General features: G+C 34.6%; 1 long non-coding RNA gene across 2 annotated transcripts in view; it reads right to left on the reverse strand.

Moving 5' to 3' along the window:
• Positions 1 to 344: 344 nt before the first annotated feature.
• The window catches only part of LOC149811620 (uncharacterized), a 33,933-nt gene continuing 14,034 nt past the window's right edge, over positions 345 to 20,243 (reverse strand). Inside the window, exons 2-3 of one of the 2 annotated variants that reach the window (XR_016428527.1) lie at positions 5,536 to 5,681; positions 345 to 405 (exon numbers count right to left, since the gene is read on the reverse strand). This is a non-coding gene — a long non-coding RNA (uncharacterized LOC149811620). Of the gene's footprint in view, positions 406 to 4,328; positions 4,464 to 5,535; positions 5,682 to 20,243 lie in introns of those variants that run through there. The other variant, XR_016428526.1, reaches the window with a different exon arrangement.

The raw sequence follows: 20,243 nt of genomic DNA on the forward strand, positions 1-20,243 counted from the left end.
TTCAACAAACGTCATTGGTGAAAATATAGCAGAAGACAGGTGTAACACCTGTTACGAAGCAGCTAGTGTCCCCCACCGTGCAGAACAGGTGTCACCATTTCGTCTTTCATAAAACATTTTACTTGATCCATCTCTGGGGTTGATTGCACTTGATTCTCACTCTATCAAGAAATGCCAATGGGGGAGGAGGGGGCACTTGTCTGCTAAGAGCAGCTAGTGCACCTACGTTGCAAGTTCAAATCCCAACGATATTGTTTATTAACTGGGGCCTGCCTAACCCTAGCTTGCCTTTCAAAAAAATAAAATTACAAATTACTGAATTGCTGACCTTCGTAAATGAATAAGGGTTGAACACCAAAGTTGGCAAGCTCCCATTGTACTTCTCCACTTTAAAACGTAGAGGACCTGTTCAAGAATCAGTTTACTACGATATTAGTAGGTTACTTTTTTATTTCAAAAATGCTTACCAAAACTTTATATGAGTAGTCACATCTAGTTGTCCAAGTGGCTAGAGCGATTTTTGGGAAGACAGTGAAACCTTCTTTTTCACCATCAATTTTCCTTGAATCATACTGATGGCCTTTGCAGGATCTGATATGTGACAGGCAAGGTTACGTCGGATTTGGGAGCCTCCCTTTCGTCAAATATAAAAGAAAGTGCCATGGATTTGAAACCCAACTAAGAAAGGTCGATTGAAATCCAAAGCATTCTCTCTAAAATAAAAAAAGATCGGAGGCATTCAAACACACCGTAAGTGACTCTTTTGTTAGGATAAAGTGGATCACGAGAAAGTCACTTACCAAATACTGCCTTTGAACAATCCAAACGGTGCTTTGATAGATGCGGAGTGGTCGACATTCTTTTCAGTCAATCGATGCCTTTTAATGAATCTAGGCCAGAATGTCGGGAGGTGAGAAGGACCCTTGAATCCAAAAAAAAAAAAATCACACACGAATGTAGCACTCGACAACCATGTATGTCCTCATTATGCTACCATGGATTTATCTTATTTATAAAAAGATTTGAGAAATGCCCATAATAGGTTCATAATGTATTCATAATGGGCACTAATGAAGGTCCCTAATGGGCGAAACCCTACAAAACCCAAAAGCCTCATCCATGTATGTTCCTTGATGTGCCAATGTCAATATGAGTTACATTCAGGTTGAATTTGATTTGATCCAAAATTCAACATTCTCTCACTTGACCCATTGACATGGAAAAACACATAATTAAGGTTCTTCACCATTATCTGAATTTAATTTTCATGTGGGTTCACATACTAATATCACAAAAATGAATTATACGAGTCATGGAGATGAACACCTATATATAAGATGTCATATTTTCATGTACTATAGTATTATTCATTTTCAGTATTTAGCATGTTAAGAATACCTTTATGAATGGGTTGATCTCTAACCCATTCTATTGGTCATTTTAATATTATTATTCTTCTATTTTTTTCACAAAATGAGAGACACTTTATACATAATCAATGATGCACAAAATCATAAAAAATCAATTTAGTTTCATAAATATGATCACATATAATCATAATGTATTATCATACATCAAAAGGAATCAAATAAACACATCCTCATTATATGTTGGGAATATAATCTCGGTGCTAGCTTTTTAATAAGAGGATCCAAAGTTATTTTATTTGTATCGATTGTATCAATACACACTAAATAATTCTCAATCCTTTATTTAACAAAATACTTTAACTCCATGTGTTGATATGAGGTGAATCTCTTGTTGTTATTTGAGAAGGACATGACAACTTTATTATCACATAAGATCTTTAGTGGCTTATCAACATAGTCGACTATACCAAAAGCAGAAATGAAGTTTATAATCTATATAGTATGAGATGAAATCTCGTTTAAATTAATAATTTTTGCCGCAATAATTTTTAGAAATTCTTTCAGTGTCCTACAATGAGAGATGACACTTCGAATATTTTTAGTCACTCGCGATTGCAAAAGCATCCGTCTAAGATTATTAATTTGAGCACTCTCACTTATCAAAAACAACCTTCTAAGCGCTCCTACTTTTCATAGACAACCTTCTATTCGGATATGCTATTCTTTGTATAAGTGAAAGATTAATCGCTTTATACGAGAGTCATATCAAAAAAGTAAATATGAGACTCTTTATTATTCATATTTTCTAAGGCAAGTATAATAGAGTCATTATCGTTTTACTTTGGTGAAAACAATAATACTCTGAGCTGCTTCGCCTACTCAATTCTTAAAAAAATAACTTTAATTGGTGACACTATCTGATTATGTAACCATAGGCAATTCAACACTGTATCTTTTGATACAAATATACTTCATGGATTGATATATATATCTACTATTACACCCAATGTGAATTTGAAATACAATAACCTACTTTTGGGTAGAATCATTGTTTCATAAAGTCATACACAATCATAATACCAAATCTCAATATCAACAAGGTCCAAAGAACCTTCAATCAACAAAACTTAGATTACTTTGGTGATAGCCTTAAATCTTTTATGGTACGTATATTCGTATTATAGAGCATGCCCATGCACACGTGATAATGCATGTATATTAATAAAAAAATATGTATTATATCATCAAAAACATAAATTTATGCCAAATCAATTAAAAATAAAGAATAGAAAATCAAGTTAGAGTTTGGCCCGTTGGCTAGAAGGAAAATGAAAAAGTGAATCGTTTTTTTTTTAGTACATGTGAAACGCGGATCGATAAACGAATTGGGAATCAACCAAGAAACGAATGGAAATCGTTTAATAAGAAGAAAAACTTTAATAACATAATAAATAAATAAAAATAAATATGATAAACTTGAGTTCTGCAAAACGAAAACACATGGAAGTTTCCATTCGGATGGAAAATACATTTCCCATAGGAAACACATTTCCTGTAAATTTTTTGTTGTTCTCCAAAAGTTTCAAAGATGGCAGTTTTGCTCGTTTTGGAAATAATTTTTAAGGAATAGTGTTTCCCTTCCTCCCAATATCAGCTGATACTTACCCTATCAGCAGAAAATTGATACACTTCACCCTTGAATCGGTTATTTTTTTAATAAATGTAAAAAATACTTAAAATTATTTTTAATATTATTTTAATAGCTTTAACATATGTCACCTGATTGACACACGTAATAATTTTTAATTATTTTTTGGCCGACTCAGAACGATTCACTTGAGTATCGGTATCTGCCGATTCACCTGAATCGTTGACGAAACAAATCAGGGCCCATATCCATACTGACAACATTTGTCCTTTCCGGTAACCCTAGTTTGGGCCCTCTTTCACTTATGTTCAATACCATGTTGCCTATTGGGTCATACCTATGGCACATCGACACGCCATTTAGAAGTCATGTTATGGATGACACAAGTGGGACTCACTATGACACGATGACACAACTTTGACAAGTGCAGAAATTATTTTAATATTTTTTAATACTATTTAAATATTTTTTAATATTATTTACATTTTTCTTTGTTAACATATTAAAATAATAAAATTTTATCGATTAAAAAAAAAAATCGATATGTGTTGTCATATATACCCTGCAACAAATTTTGAATTTGCATTTCAGGTCATACCCATACCCATATCTTCCTGACATAGATCATGCCCATTGGACCTGATATCCACAATAAGAGGAATGGACCTGCCGGATCCGGACACCCACAATCCATCCAGATTTCACACTAAAAAAGTAGTTCTGGGCGATGGAGATAGCATCGATGTCTTAATTGGTGGTCAGCCTTTGAACGAGCCCTCATATGTATGGTCCATTTTGGGTAGGAATTCAAATCCTGCTAGATCTAAGTCAGAACTTAAAAATGCATACAACAGATCCAAATTGAGTCCAGATCCGAATGACATCAAATGAGACAGGATTGAATCTGGAACCAATATATGGCAATACTGAATCCAATAAGAAAAGGCTTTTTACATGTAAAATGATAAACGGACCAGCTTTAATGCGAATCTGAACCAGAAAGCGCATTCTGACTTTTCTAATGATCCATGTTAGGAAGTAATGTGCCAGATTAAGATCTGATCTCCGACCCAACCCGAGAGCTTGATGGTCAAAGTATATTGCAGATCAGGTGCAATGTGATTGATGGTCAAAGTATATTGAAAAATAAATGATAAACGAGATACCATATACAAAGAAATTTTTTTATTTAATATTTAGTTATATAAAAATATATTTGTTATTGAAATATTATGAAACTACTAAAATTTTGTTAAACAATAAATATACTGCTCGTACGTGTCATGAGCATATGTCACATGACATGTTCCTGTATTGTAGATACCAAGGACAAAAATGGCGTGTCCTTGTGACAGTGGCCTCCTGAACTTGCCTACATAGACGTGAGAGAAGTGCACTATGGAGTGCATTGGTTGCTGCTGACTAGGGGTCAACGGGTCGGATCCCTGCAAAAATTGGTGAATCCAAACTTAGATCTGACTAAGAGGTGCTGGTACGAGGTCTCGATTTAAATTTGACACAATCTTTCATAAGAAGAATCATACTTGAAACTAATAAGGATTACATAAACCAGACTTGGTTCTTACCAAGTAAAATAATAGTTTTTAAGTTTTTTACATTAAAATTTTTTGTATCTTAAGCAGAACTTGAGTGTGTCTCAAGTTTGGCAAAAAATTTCATAAATCATACCCGACCCAATTAATAATCAGACTTTAGGTTCGACCTGGATAGTTAATCGGATTTCTTTCTTTGTAACCAAACCCTGATCCGACCAGTTCCAGTACGGCTGAGGATCGGGTCATACCCAAACGTTGTTGACTGGCCACTAGAGGTGGCAATCGGGTCGGGTCGGGTCGGGTTGGCGGGTCAGAATACCTCAACACGAACATGACCCGTTTATTAAACGGGTCGGATGTGGCAAACACGAACACAACCCATTTATTAAACGGGTAACCCGACACGACATATGGTTAACCCGTTTAATAAACGGGTCGGGTCAAGACGACACGGCGACCCATTTATTAAACGAGTTGACCCGATAACATAGACACGATAACCACACAGGCTCACACCACCACTGGAGAGGAGAGGTCGCGGGCTCTCGGCTGGGTAGGAAGGAGTTAAGTAGGTGACTAAAGTGTAAAGTTAGGAGTTAGGGTTATATATATATATATATATATATATATATATATATATATATATATATATATATATATATATATATATATATATATATATAAACGGGTTGCGGGTTGACGGGTTCGTGTAAACGGGTTGACCCGCCTGCCTAACCTGTTTATTAAACGGGTCAAATGGGTTGGCATACCCCTAACACGAACATGACCCATTTAATAAACGGGTTAGGCGGGTCAACCCATTTACGACACGAACCCGTTTAAGCCAAACCCTAACCCGGCTAAGAAGCGGGTTGGCGGGTCCGGTCAGATTTTGCCACCCCTACTGGCCACTGAGCAGCTAGTAAATCCAGGGTCATGATAAGGGGAACATAGTTCTTACCAATTTCGAAGACGAGCCCACTAAAGCCTGAGCAGCCTGGCCCTCCTGTTATCCATAGAATGAGAGGGTCCTCCACAGGGTTTCTCTGTGACTTGACAAAGTAGTAAAACAGGTTATCTTGAGTTGTCTCATTAACCGTGATGTACCTGAAAAAAAAAAAAGTCATCACTGTCACTTGGCTTTAACTTGCAGATCAGGTCAGGGGTATCTCTTCAAAAAGCAGTAATGGGAGCATCTGGTAAGCACTTAGCATTGCACTTTCTTGTGGTTTGAATACTTAGAAGAGGGAAAACTTGTAACAGTGGACGGACAAGATGTCGGACACGCCATCTGGGCTGAAAACGATCTTTAGCAGCGGTCGCGACCTCCTAAAAAAAGGTGTTTTTCCCTTGAAAGCGCGCCCGCCGCTTTGCGCGATCAGCGGCGGGTCCCGACAAACAATGGACGTTTTGTCCGACACTAAAAGTGCAAATGAGAAGATTTTCTTGAGAGAACAACAAATGAGAAGATTAATTTCCCTCGTTAAACATGGCTTCTCCTTACCCTGTGTACAACTCAAATGGGAGGGGTCCCTCTCGTAACCTGGCAAAAATGTGACCTCATCTTCTGAATCAAAGGAACGAACAAAGCCTTGGTTGGCAAGCAACACAACAGAAAGCACAAGGAGGACTTGGTACAATGGAGCCATTATCAAACAAAGGGTCCTATGCAGAAGGCATCATGGTTTTTGTATGTTTATATGCAACTAAGATTACCTAACTTTCCTGTCAAAAAAAAAATACCTAACTTTCAAAGATACCTTTCCTGTGAAAAACAAGAAAGATTGCCTACATTTCAAAGATGCTACCATTCTTCTTTGATTTCCTTTTGAGCTTTCATTCCCTGTTGGAGCTTTACTCAGCCCTAGAGCGGAACTGGAACTGCACGTCTGATAGTTGCAAGTAATTAAACCTAATATAAAGTTTAGCCTTTTTTAAAACTTTATTTTTCTTTTTATAATAGGAACCTAGCATCTTTAATTTCCACATTCCAAGCAACTTTGTTGCTGTAAATTATTTATGTATGAGGTGGGTAAACGAACCGAACTGAGCATGCTAGGGCTCGATTTGTTTACTAGTGGATTGAACTCATGACTCAACTCATGCTTATGTTTAGCTGAACCAAGCTCAAGCTCGTCCTTGAATGAGACGAGCTGGACACGAGTAGACTCTTGTAAAAACATTTCAAGTTATTTATACATGAAATACATATTTTTGTATATTACCTTATATGTATATATATTTTAAATTTGAACCTCTCCATGAACATATTGATCATATGCTTAAACCCTATGATGTTTTGAAGGTTGTGTGACAAACCATTCCAAAGCCTTTCTTTTAGGCTTCAGGAGAATAAATTAATCAGCCTCCTATCATTGTTTTGATGTTTGACTATATTGCTCATGAACAAGGACAAGTGAGTCCTTGAGTCACCTTTTGTCGCTGAACTTTAGAAAATTGAGAGGCGTATCACCATCGTCCTCATACTCATCAGATAAAAAGTCATCCATTGGGTATTTTCTCCGGTACATATCTATATATCTCATTCTTGATGTTAAGTTTTGGACCATGTCTTCCAGTGCTCTGATCTTTTTATCTGATTTGAACGACATGGTTTGCACATGATGGGTCAGCCTAGATCTGTAGACTCTTCACTCCAGGTCAAACACTTGACCATCGACTGTACTCCTCTCATGGCTCTGGAGTCTGTTTGTTTCTTCTCTTGGCCTCTCTATCTAATCGACTCCTTTCATATTCTGACTCTTAGGCTCTTCGGGTTCTCCTCTCGGCTCATTCCTACTCCTGTCTCAACTATTTCTTCATCTCTTTCATCTTTTCCTCCATCTTCTCCATCTTCCCTCTAGCTTGTGCTAACATATCGTCTTCCTTGGACCGGGCTTTGAAATACGGGGTCCTAACGGTTTGTCTCCCGGTAGACTCACCTGTGCTAGAGCTATCCATTTTGTAACCCGTGTGAGGGACTTTTTGAGACCGCTGGAAGTGTCATTCTTCAGATCTAATTTTGAAATGCGATGTCTTGTTGACTCATCTTTTGGTACACTCATCCATGCCAGAAATACCTATCTCATAACCCGCATGAGGGACTTTACGAGATCGATGGAGGCACTGACATGAGATAGACTTGGGAAGCATCAGAGCCTTTCCTCTTTTTCGATCATCCATAGACTCATCAACAACGTCAGTGTGGGTCATTTCATCTAGATCTTCATCGAATATGATGTTTTACATCATATGGGGTGACATCCCATAGGTAGGATTCTCCAGAGGTAGTTCCTCCAAGATGAATTGAATTTTACATTAGTGGGCTTTGTATCGGGTATGCATTATACCCCTAACAATTATTCACACAAGCTCAAATATTTAATGAGAGATTTCAAAAATACTTGGGGTACCCTAGAACGGTTTTATCCACGAAGTATCTTTGGATTCTAGAGTTTTTGGGCTCTCTTCCGGGTCCACACCAATATACACCAGCTAACAACTTAAGCGTACTAGTATGGAGAATCTAGCTCTAATGGTACTGCCAGCGATATACCCCAGCTAACAAGTAAAAGATACTAGTGGGGGGATTCGAAGATTCAAATAATAAGACGAGATTTTAAAAAAATTGTAATAAAAGATGGCTCTTCTCCTAGGAGAGAGAAAGAAAATAAGGAGTACACGATGAGAATCAAACAATGTCTCACACAAGCCCTAACTTGCTAGAGGTTATATTTTTTTATTTTCTACGTGAGCATGCATTTTTTCCATCAAGGGTCTATGAAATTGTGAGAAAAACCTAAAACCTAAAGTTGATGCATGTAACTAATGTAAAACAACTTATTCATAAGCAAAATAAATTTTCAGAAGGAAGTAAAAGATGGTTGCAAGCATGAGGGTCTGCAGACGACCTTGCTTGTTAGCGGATGGTAGAGTCTGTAGATATGAGGATCTACAAATGGCACTGCCTATCAATGGATGACAAAACCTGCAAATTTGAGGATCTGCAAGATGGTGCTATCAATCAATGAATGGTGTTATTGGTCAGTGGACGATGCTATCTGGAAGAAAATGGCCAAGCACACAAAAAATAGGTTTGTTAGATGACCAAAGGTTACTAGACGACGCTGTAAGAGAATGCATTGTTTGGCAAAACTTGCTAGAAGGCATTGCCAGATGGCAGAAGCCGGACGACTAAAGGTCGATGAATGACCAAACATGACAGATGACTAGACAGGTATTTTATAGATTCGTGAGTTTATAAATAGTAACCAGCGGATGACGTTGTTGCTAAATGACTAATCTGTAGCGGATGACTAAATGTGTAGATAACCAAATAGGTATTTTATAGATGCGCGAGTCTGCAAACAGTGACTAGCAGACGACGCTATCACTAGATGACGCTGTTAGATGACTGAAGTCCAGCAGATGACAAAACAGGGATTGTCGTCCGATAGAGTCAGAAAACAAAAAAATAATTTTGTCAAGGTTTTCTTGAAATGCAATTCTGGCTATGAAAGATTAATAAAAATTATGGTGTCCTATCACGGTCGCCAAAAAATTGTAGATGAATAAATTTAAATGTAGGAGGATGAGATTTACTTGAATTTTTCTTTAAACGTAGAGACGTCGTTACAAGCTTTGACTGTCCTTCATCTTGAGAGAAGGTAAACATGAAACAAGTGTCCTTAATCCTCATAGCTTAAATTGCTTTGTCATCGATTGTAATATGCAAAACAAAAGAATAATCATGTATAAACACCTAATCCAAATATCAAATAGAATTGAAGTAAGTAGACTAGGGATCTGGGAAAAATACTTTTTTTAACTCGTAGGTTCATTTATCGTTTAAGCGCGTATTATGTTTGTAGCACCTTCATAGATATGCGCATTGTCAATAGCTTCAAGATAACATATTGGTAGCATTGATTAGACGTATTTATGCAGAATCAACATATTGGTGTAGAATTTCCAGATGTCTCAAATCATAGGGTTGAGTCCCTATTTATAATAGAATTGGTTCTGCTATCCAGTGGTGGGGTGTTTGATTCTCGTACCTGTATACTTGGTGAAAACATTAGAGATTGGGCATCATAAAAATTTTGGAATATATAGATGTCACCTTAAAAAAATGTTTTCAGGTTCAGAAAAAAGGAAAAACTTAGTCCTTGATACATGTGACCTTTTGAGATGCTTGAGCATAATGGTGAATTGACGTATCAAGTGACACTTCCACTTCAATTTTTGCATATTCACAACATGTTTCACATCATGATGTTGAGAAAATACATACCAGACCCTTCACAAGTTATTCAGTATGAGACAATCGAAGTACAACCAGATTTGACAACAGAAGAGTGATCGTTGAAGATTGTTGATCACCAGATAAAGGTGCTTTGAGGCAAGACAATTTCGTTGATAAAAGTGTAATGGTAGCACCACATATTCGAAGAATGCATCTGGGAGCCTGAGAACAACATGCATGAGCATTACCCACATTTATTCGATATGTTCTAATTTTGTAGACAAAATTCTTTTAAGGGAGAAGGGATGTAAAACATCATAACTTTTTAGCTTTTAAAATAAAATAAATTTTTTATCATTTTAAATAATTTTTGTGAAAAATAATACATAAACATTATTTTAAATGCATATAGAGGTTCGTGCAGGCTTTGGACCCTAAGTGGATCATGGATACTTGGAAATAACCCGTGGTCCACACCTAACTAAGTGTCTTAAATTGTTTAGTTTAAAAAGCTTAATTATGTAACTTAACTTAAAAAGCTTAATTATAAAGCTAAGTAAATAAGAAGCTTAAATAGTAAGTTACTAAAGGAATAAAAAATTAGAAAAGGCTAGATGGGAAGCTCATTTAGGAAAAACGTAATTTCCTAAGAGGCTTTCCTAGAGGGACGTCACCTAGGTCCAGATCTAGGTGAAATCCCCCTTATAAAAAGAGCGTGGAGCTTTCTCTCTCAAAATCGTGGTTTTGAGAGAGTGAGAGAGATAAGGGAAGGAAAGAGAGAGAAGAGAGTGTTGTGTTTTGAGAGAAGAGGAAAGAAGGAGAAGGTAGGACCAACCAAGGGATGGGGTTTATCGATACGTTAGGAACCGAGTTTCCTATGATCAATCGCATCAAGTTATGGGTTTATCTCTTAATCCAATAGATGAGGAGACTGGACAAGATCAACTAAACAGGAAGTCCATGCATTCGATTCTACAAATGTAAAGAAGCATAATATAATAATTTCAAGCATACATAACTGTATTATAATTAAAACTAAGGCATTCAATAATATGCATGAATCTACATAATCATATGAACATAACCAAGCGTGCAGAAAAGTAAAGTGAGCAAGTATTTTATATTCCACTTGATTACCAAATGCCTATCGAGTATGCGTAGAACTGACACGAAATAGACTAGACTATTCATGTGTTTATTATGCCACATATTTTAATTTCTTGAATAGCCGACTAAGTCGTCTCCCCCAAGAGCAAAGTTATGCCATGAAAGGTAGCGGCATGCTCAGAGAGAATCTACCTGGGGGCATGGTTTCGTGACACAACGATGATCATGATCACTCACTTTTGTAGAAGTACCAAGGACATGCCCGCCTAGGATATAAGAGACAGTTCTGGTCCCCCTAAATTCTCTGAGTTGTAGGACCTTCGAGGCATTGCCCATCGCAACATAATAAGAAAGAATAGGGCCTAGAGGGTTTCATACCGCCTACCCTCTCTAAGGTAGACTATTAGCCCTTCTGATTCAGCATACCTTGGTAAAGGCATACCAAAAAATATATCACAAGGTTATCTTTATTAATTAGTTCAAAGGTAAATGCATCTACCATTTAGCCTAGTGCATTGTCATCTTACTGTTCCTTTTTCGAAATCATAAATTATTATTTTACTGAGCACTCAAAGTGCCCATGCAACACTACGGGATTTATATCATCTTACATGCATTTCACAAATACTATATCTCAAAGCATAACATGCATTCTCATAAGTTAGGAATCATGTCAATATGATATTCAACAATTTAGTCATGCAGTATCACATAATTTCAATATTAAAAAATAAGCATGCATCAATATGACAAATATGAATCAATCTCAGAACCACAATTCTAACATCACTATTAAATTATTTAGGTCATGTGGCTAGAGTAGCCCGAAACCACACAACCAAAATATGTTGCCAATTCACAATACAATCAACATGTCCATATTCATCTTTTCACATGCTTTGCAGATATAATCATGCTCATGCTCATGCTCAATTTATCATAAAAATAAACACATTTAAGCTGTTATAAATGAATTTACTCATAAATCTCAAATACAATGTGTAGGAGCCTTTTTTCTCAGAAACAAGGCATCCTCACACCACAACTATAACTTACCAATTGCAATCTAATCTACTTTTATTTCTATCATAAATATTTATATTAGATCTGATATGATTTAAAACTGAATTTGTGAAAAGTTTAGAAAAAATATCAAAATATAATTAAAGCCATAAACCTGACTTTCTCGACAAGCGCTCCCATAAACTCTCATTGAGAAAATCAACATGACTCCAATTAATGTCTTAATTTTTCAACACTAAAATTATATCAGACCAAATTAAAATATACATGATAACAGATTGAATCAATGAATCCACTACAACTAACTCATAACCAAAAACATATATATTTTGATATTTACATCGTTCAAGCAAGGCTCTCATAAGCCCAAATAAAAAAGACTTATATATTTTTAATTATATTCAATTATAGCCATGATTGAACGATGTAAATATGCATAATTTAATTTAGTTCATATTGTACAAAACTTGGAAAAATTATATTTCAACAATATATGCTTTTGGAAGAATCGAAATCTAAGAAAGAGCTCAAAACCCTAAATCGATTTATGAGAAATCAGGGTTTTGATTCTCTCAAATACAAATAATTAAATCTTCATTATATCAAGCATGAATTCAAATATTAAATAAGCTAAACATGTTGAACATAATTATATAAATAAAGGTACACTCTTTTGGAGTCAACCAAAATAATTGATTTACAAGATAATCAAGATTTGGTAATACCTTTCAATTATAACTTACATAAATTCAAGCTCAGATCTTTCTAAATGTTTATCACTTTGTTTATGATTCAATAAGGTCTATTAACACTGATAATATGCAGTATATATCAGAAAATATTAAAACCATAAGATCCAAACACGTTTACTAATTAATTACAAGCAGAAGTCATCAAGGAAATTCAGATCCTTGATGACCCATTTTTATAAAAACGGTCAAAAATAACATATCCTATAACAAATAATGATACTTTTACCATGGATGCCTATATCTATCAAGAATACAACCCAATAAACTGATCTAAAAAATAATGAGTACCGAAATAATTAAAAATAATTTACGGAACCACATTCTAACAGAGTTTCAAGCTAAAATCTGTAAACTATAATATTTATGTCAGATTAATATTTTTTTTAGAATTTATATAAAACATTTTTATCAAAACCCTTGCTACACAGTCTCTTGTTATATATTAGAATTCACTCAAAATTTGTATAAAATATTCAAAGTAGTTTGGCTTGGGCGTTTATAACTTTTATCAGAATTAGGTAAAAAGGTCTTATAACCAGAAACTAGAGCTTTGTTAAAATGAATGTTTCTTCTCAATACGAATTCAAATCAGGTAAAACAAGATTCTAAAATTAAGAGCAAGATGCATAGATTAACCTAGTATTTTTATATAGATTTTTTAGACTTATATTCAAAGAGATATTGATTTATTTATGAAATGGGTAAGGAATAACATATCAGTCATCACAACCTTAGGTTTCTCAGAAAATGTTTTTGTTAAAAATCTTTTTGAATCCATGAAACCTTTGAAATCTCAATATTTTAGATTTAATCAGATACAATATGGATTAACTTATGAATATCACCAATAATAATTAAGTTATGACTAAATCTAATATGAACCAACAAAGAAAACCTATTTAAACATGTTTTTCAAAATCATTTTTATGAAAAACTCATGATTCACTTTTTTCAAAACCAAATAATGATTTTTTAATAAAAAAAAAATATGTATAATATATCTAGACATGTAAATATGCTGCTAAAACTAAATATAACTCATATATGCATGCTTAATGTACGTAAAAAGCATCTATTATGTAAATCTTACATGAAAAATTAATAGATCTCTAAGACAAAGAAGAAATCAGGTAGTTCAATCTCTACACCACCACAACCATCGAAGTTTATGCAAGTTTAATGGCTGCACACACTACTCCAAACCTCCTAGATGTTTTTAGGAGAAGAGAAAAAAGAAAAGTAAAAAGAAAAAAGAAGAGAGAGATATAGATTTTCTGAAAAATGAGAGGGGCATATGAGAGGGGGTATATATAGCCTCCCTACAAACCCTAGCCTAGTTATAAAAGGACTCTCCCTCTCCAAAATCATGTGGAGGGGGAGAGGAGTCCTTTATAGAAAAAATTTACCTTCTAAACTCCTACCTCTCTAGTTATTTGATTTGTTTTAATTTTATTTAAATAGGATTATTAGGTTTGACTATTCAACAACTAATCATTAACAATTCTAAAAATTATTAACTCTTCAAGTCCCACCTTCTTAAATCTCTCAATTAGTGATTTAAATAAATTTTCTAATTAAAAATCTTAATTATCATGTTTATATATTGATTTAATTATTTATCTAAATTAAAACTAGATAATATTTTAATTAATATGGACTCTTGGATCTAAATGAGGGTCCACTCAAGACATCCCCTATGAGGGTCAAAACCACAACCATTGGATCCAATTAATATTTTAAATTGGATCTAATCCAAACAATACCACAGATCTATATTGGATCTAAATGATGATTTTAGATCCAGAATCGAAGTTTAAGATCTAAAACCACACCAACTCATTTAGTCTTCATACTTTAGCTTTTTTAATTATTCTTGAAATATTCTTTATAACTTTAGATGAATGTTTATAATTAATTGAAATCAAGAATTCACCATTATAATCATAAATGTACTAATAATTCATCATTTATTTATCAAGAAAAAATCTCGGGTTTTACAATATTTAAGATACACATATTATTAATGCAAAAAAAGTTTAAGCTTAGGACAATTTACAAGCAACATAATAGTCTCGAGGACCAATTGACTACTCATCAACTTGATATCCCTAATATTCAGTGGGAGGCCTTGAAGCATGATTTTGATATTTGTTAATCAAAAGTTTGTTTTTTTCATGATATGTTGATGTCATATGCAATCTTACATATTTGAATGCAATAGTGTATATATACATATATTTCACTTGCATATCTTCATAGGCCCTAAGTATAAAGAACACAACCTATCGTGCCTTACAAAAACATCCACACACATCGGGCATCAAAAGTTTGGCACGATTGTGGGATGAGAAAATATGTATTTGTCATTCATTTATACTTTATAATTATATTCTATTTATTTATAGGCTGGTGGTAATGGGGCCGAGTCTTCTCGAGGAGAAATGCTTTGCATGACTCAAACTAGTAAAAAATCTAGGGTTATAAGTTCATAAATAAATCACGCAATGAAAAGGTGGTTCATTGTTAGTCATATAAGAATTGCATATAAAAACAAAATATATAAATATTATTGAATTAATACATTGTCTTGCAGTATGAGATTAGAGATAAGATAATTATTATTTAATTAATATGTGTTCGGTGAAGGTCTAAGAAGCACTCAAACACAAGAGAAAATTAGAGGCTTGAAATCTCAGGTCGGAGAGTTAAAGGCGCTATTCATGAGAATGGTAGCTAACAATCAGTCAAGTTTCTCGCAAGCTTCTTAGGTAAGTTTATATAACTAAAGATTGTAATCCTATACATGAATCTGTATTTGATATATATATATATATATATATATATATATATATATATATATTTGTGTGCATGTATGTGTATAATTCTTTCACCTATGTTTATTTGCAAGCCTCGTACAAGTGTGGTGCACCCTAGGTTCGGAGACTGTCTCTCCTCCATCTAATACATAAATTGAGATATTGTGTATATATTTAAAACAAAACTTTTTTTTGTCATTTATTTGACATCTGTTTAAAACTACTTTTGATTTATACATGATTTTTTCCACAGTGGTTTAAGCTTATGTATTTGTATATGTGAATGCCATTACAAGAAAAAATGTGGATTAGCGACGAACGCTATCCGATGATAATTCATTGCAAATCTCTTTAGTGACGGATAGTGTTTGTCGTAATTTTTTGGTCGCTAATTAGCGACAAAACTGATCTGTCGCTACTTATGTTGCTAATTTATGACGGATTAGCGAATGCCATGATCCGTCGCGACTCTGTCGCTAAATTTGGTTTTGCGATAGATAAATATCCATCCCTAATTCGTCGCTAAATTGGCGACAGATATTAGCGACGGATAATATCCATTGCTAATCTGTCACAAAATTAAAAAAATTCCTTGCTCTTTTCTTTCTCCGTTTCAGTAAAATCTCGAATCTGATCTGGCATCTTGGTCTTCTTCTTGTTCACCGCAAGAACTAAAGGCAGATCGACGATAGGATCGCGTCCTCCAAATCCCAATTGTAGAGTCCCTCTCATGTACTCCCTTAGCTAACAGTAATAGAAGCCATCTATCTAGATACCATATTTAATTACATTTAAACGGATCACAGAAAAGTTTGCCATTTCTATACACCAAAACTTTCTCTGATCAAAACAATAATTACAAACTTGAGAAGGAAAAGGAAAAAAAATGATTGCTACAAAGCATGCATCCAACGAGGGTTTGAAAGAGGGGGCACAGTGTCGGAGAAACACCGGGATGGAATCTTCTCGTTTTAAGCATCAAAACTAAATTCTGATGAGTAGGCGCTGGAGGGATTGGAGCAGGCCAGAGAGTTGAGGGTGGAGCTTCTGGCGACGGATGAGACAGCCTTAGATGCTTACGATGACGGCCGAGACGTGAAAAAATCTTGGCCTTTACCTGGTTTCTCCTCGGCGGAGGGTTTCAGATTTTCTTCCTCCTCTCTGCATCAGAGATGAGACGGGGATATGACTCTATTCCTTTCTGCAACAAAGAGCTAGCATCATTAAGAAGCGAACATTCTCTTCTGGTTGTCCCCGTCCCTGCACCTTTGACCTCTTGCAGTTCCTTCCCTCCACTCCATTCGCCTCCACCATCGGATAAACATGCTCCCCAAGCTTTAATGCCAGAAGCCCACTGCCCTTCGCCTTCGCCTCCTCCATCTCCTCCTCAACCAGAACTCGCTGTTGCTTCTTCGCCTTGCCCTTACCCTCATTCTAAGATGGCGATGTACTTATAAAGTTGCCTCACACGGATTGCCAACATGGCAATCAATATGAATTTTTGACTATAAATTAGTGACAGAAAAATTCTGTCGCTAATCCATCGCTAATTAGCGACAAATTTTGAGATTGATAAATTCTTTTGCGAATCCGTCGCTAATTAATGATGGATTTTAAGACAAAAATTTTTCATCGCGAATTTGTCGCTAATTAGCGATGGATGTTGAGACAAAATGTTTTCATTGTTAATTCCTCAACTAATTTTAATTTTAGCGACGACTAGTTTTCCCTAGCTAATCCATCGTAAATTTGCCACAGAAATAATCTATCGTAAATTTCCGTTACTAATTAACATTTTTCTTGTAGTGTACTGAAGTTGTGGTGAATGTAGTTATTGAGGGATGAGTGCAGAGCTATGATAGTGTGTGTATGAATGCTTTGCATGTTGCATTTCTTGCGGGGTTTCAATTCTAAATGTTGGAGTTATGGAGGGCTGAAGGAAGATATATAATAGAGTATGTATGAATATTTTTTATGTTATGTTTCTTGCAGGGTTTTAATTATGAATGTTACAGTTATGGAAAGTTGAAAGAAGAAATATAGTAGTGTGTATGAATGATTTGCATGTTATATTTTTTGTAGAGTTTCAATTATAATTGCTGAAGTTATGGAGGATTGAAGGAATATATATAGTACTGTGTATATGAATGCTTTGCATGTTGTGTTTCTTGCATGGTTTCAATTGTGAATGTTGGAGTTATATAGTGTTGAAGAAAGAGTTATAGTAGTGTGTGTATGAATGCTTTGCATGTCATGTTTCTTATAAGGTTTCAATTGTAAATGTTAGAATTATGAAGGGTTGAAAAAAGAAATATAGTAATGTGTATATGCAGGTTCATGAATGAATCAAATATTGTAGTGTTTGTATTCAATGAATATATAAGCAGGTTTTTGAATGAACCAAAGAATAAATAAATGAATGTATGAACAAGTTCATGAATCAATAAGTGTATAAGCAGTTTTTGTATTCAATAAATGTATAAGAAAGTTCATGAACCAATGAATGAATTAACATGTATATTATTGAATGTATAAGCAGGTTCATAAATGAAAGAATGAACATGTATATATTATTGAATGTAAAAGTAGGTTCATGAATGAACAAGTACATAGTATTAATTGTATAATCTAATTCATGAATGAATAAGTAAATGAATGAACAAGTATATAGTATTGACTGTATAAGCAGGTTTGTGAATTAATAATAAACATGTATATAGTATTGGTTGTATAAGCAGGTTCATGAATAAATGAATGAACAAATTGATAATAAAAAAATAATAATAAAAGAGATCTTTACTGGCATAAATTTTCTTTGTGGCAATTACAATGATATAATTTTTTTAATTTAATTATGAAAAATCTCTTTATTGGCACTAATATGGTTCCAGTAAAGAGATCTATATAGGTGCAAAGATGTTTTGTGCCAGTAAAGATGCTATTTTTTAATTGAAATTATAAAAAAAAATTCTTTACTAGCACCATATTAGCACCAGTAAAGAGATCTTTACTAGCGCAAAAATTTTTTTGCCAATAAAGATAAAATAAAAATTTTAAATTAAATTATGAAAAATATCTTTATTGGCACAAAAAAAATTTGTGCAAGTAAATATGATATCTTTTTTTATTAAAAATATGAGAAAATATCTTTATTAGCACAAATTTCATGCCAAGAAAGAGATCTTTATTGGCTTGGCCAGTAAAAATGATATCTTTTTTTATTAAAAATATAAGAAAATATCTTTACTGGCACAAATTTCAAGCCAGAAAAGAGATTTTTATTGGTGCAAATTTTGTATTATTAAAGATATTTTCTCACATTTGTAATTAAAAAATATATCTTTACTTGCAGAAAAAATTTTCGTGCCATTAAAGGCTATATTAACAAGGGCAACTCTGGCACACTTACTGACGCTTTGCCAACACCACTAAAGTCCTTTAATGGTGTTTTCCCCATGTTTACTGGCACAATTTTTGTGCCAGTAAAGGTGGACTTTTTTTGTAGTGTATACCCTCAACAAATGATATTTTTGTATGTACAATCGGCTAGAAGCCAAGCAAAGCCAACTACTATCTTGATGACACTGGAATTCATGAAAATGCATCATGGTCTTGCTGCTGCATCAGGCCAATCACCAAAAAGACCAACCGTTCAGGTTTAGTTCGAGAGCTCTCCTTGAAGCTGGAGCAACAACAACAACAGTGAACATAATAAAACTGACAAAGATTAGAATCAGTACAGTGTTTTGATTTGTTAACTCCATTTTGATATATGTAAAGGAGTTAACCTACAATAATCAAATATATATCTGGTTGGTTGGTTGGGGTGAGCGGGGGATGTTGTTGTTGGTAACTTTCATAGCCAGGTTTCACATGGTGGTGGTGGCGGGGGTGTTCAACTGGTCATTGCTCCATTTTGGGTGTTTGCCTGGTAAAGGGAAACCTGTGATTGTTTACTTGGGGGTTGGATGTCAATAAGGGGAAGGTGAAGAAATGAGATGAAAATAAAGGGGGCTAGCAGAATGGTTTTTTATTACCAAAGTTTCATGAGTTCTTGTGATTAGCATTTCTTGGTTGTGATGGCTTCATTGATTTGTATAAACTCATATTTTCCAAATAAATTCACCTTTTTTCCAAGTTTTTTTATTGCGTTTTTCTTGGGACACACAAAGCCCTCCTCTTTATCTTTTTTGATAGTCGCTCCTCTTTTTGTTCAATGCCCATCTGAAACTCCTGGAAATTATATGGAGACTGCTCGGAACTGGACCACAGTTCTCAATTTGTGTGTATGTTGGTATTTCTATTTCTTGTAGATGCATATTTTTTTATTTTTCAATAGGCAAGCTGAGGTTAGACGGGCCCCCACCAGTTATACAACATATCATTGGGTTTTTAACTTGCAACCTCAACACAAGGTGAGGTTCACTAACACTACAAGAAAATAGGTGATTAGCGATGGAATTTAGCGACGGAATTATTTCGTCGCTACTTAGCGACGGATTAACGAGAAAAATATATTTGTTGCTATAATCAATAAAATTTACGAAAATAGCGACGGAATGTATCCCCTCGCAAAATCCGTCGCTACTTAGCGATGGATGTTGCAACGGAATGGGCGACGGAATATATTCTGTCGCTATGTTCGTAAATTTCATGTACGACGGAGTAGCGACGGAATTAATCCGTCGCTAATTATCGATAAACCTAATCCCAAACCTATTTTCCT

The sequence above is a fragment of the Nuphar pumila genome, chromosome 17 (genome assembly GCF_984573655.1).
Source record: "Nuphar pumila chromosome 17, dmNupPumi1.hap1.1, whole genome shotgun sequence".
Lineage (NCBI taxonomy): Eukaryota > Viridiplantae > Streptophyta > Magnoliopsida > Nymphaeales > Nymphaeaceae > Nuphar > Nuphar pumila.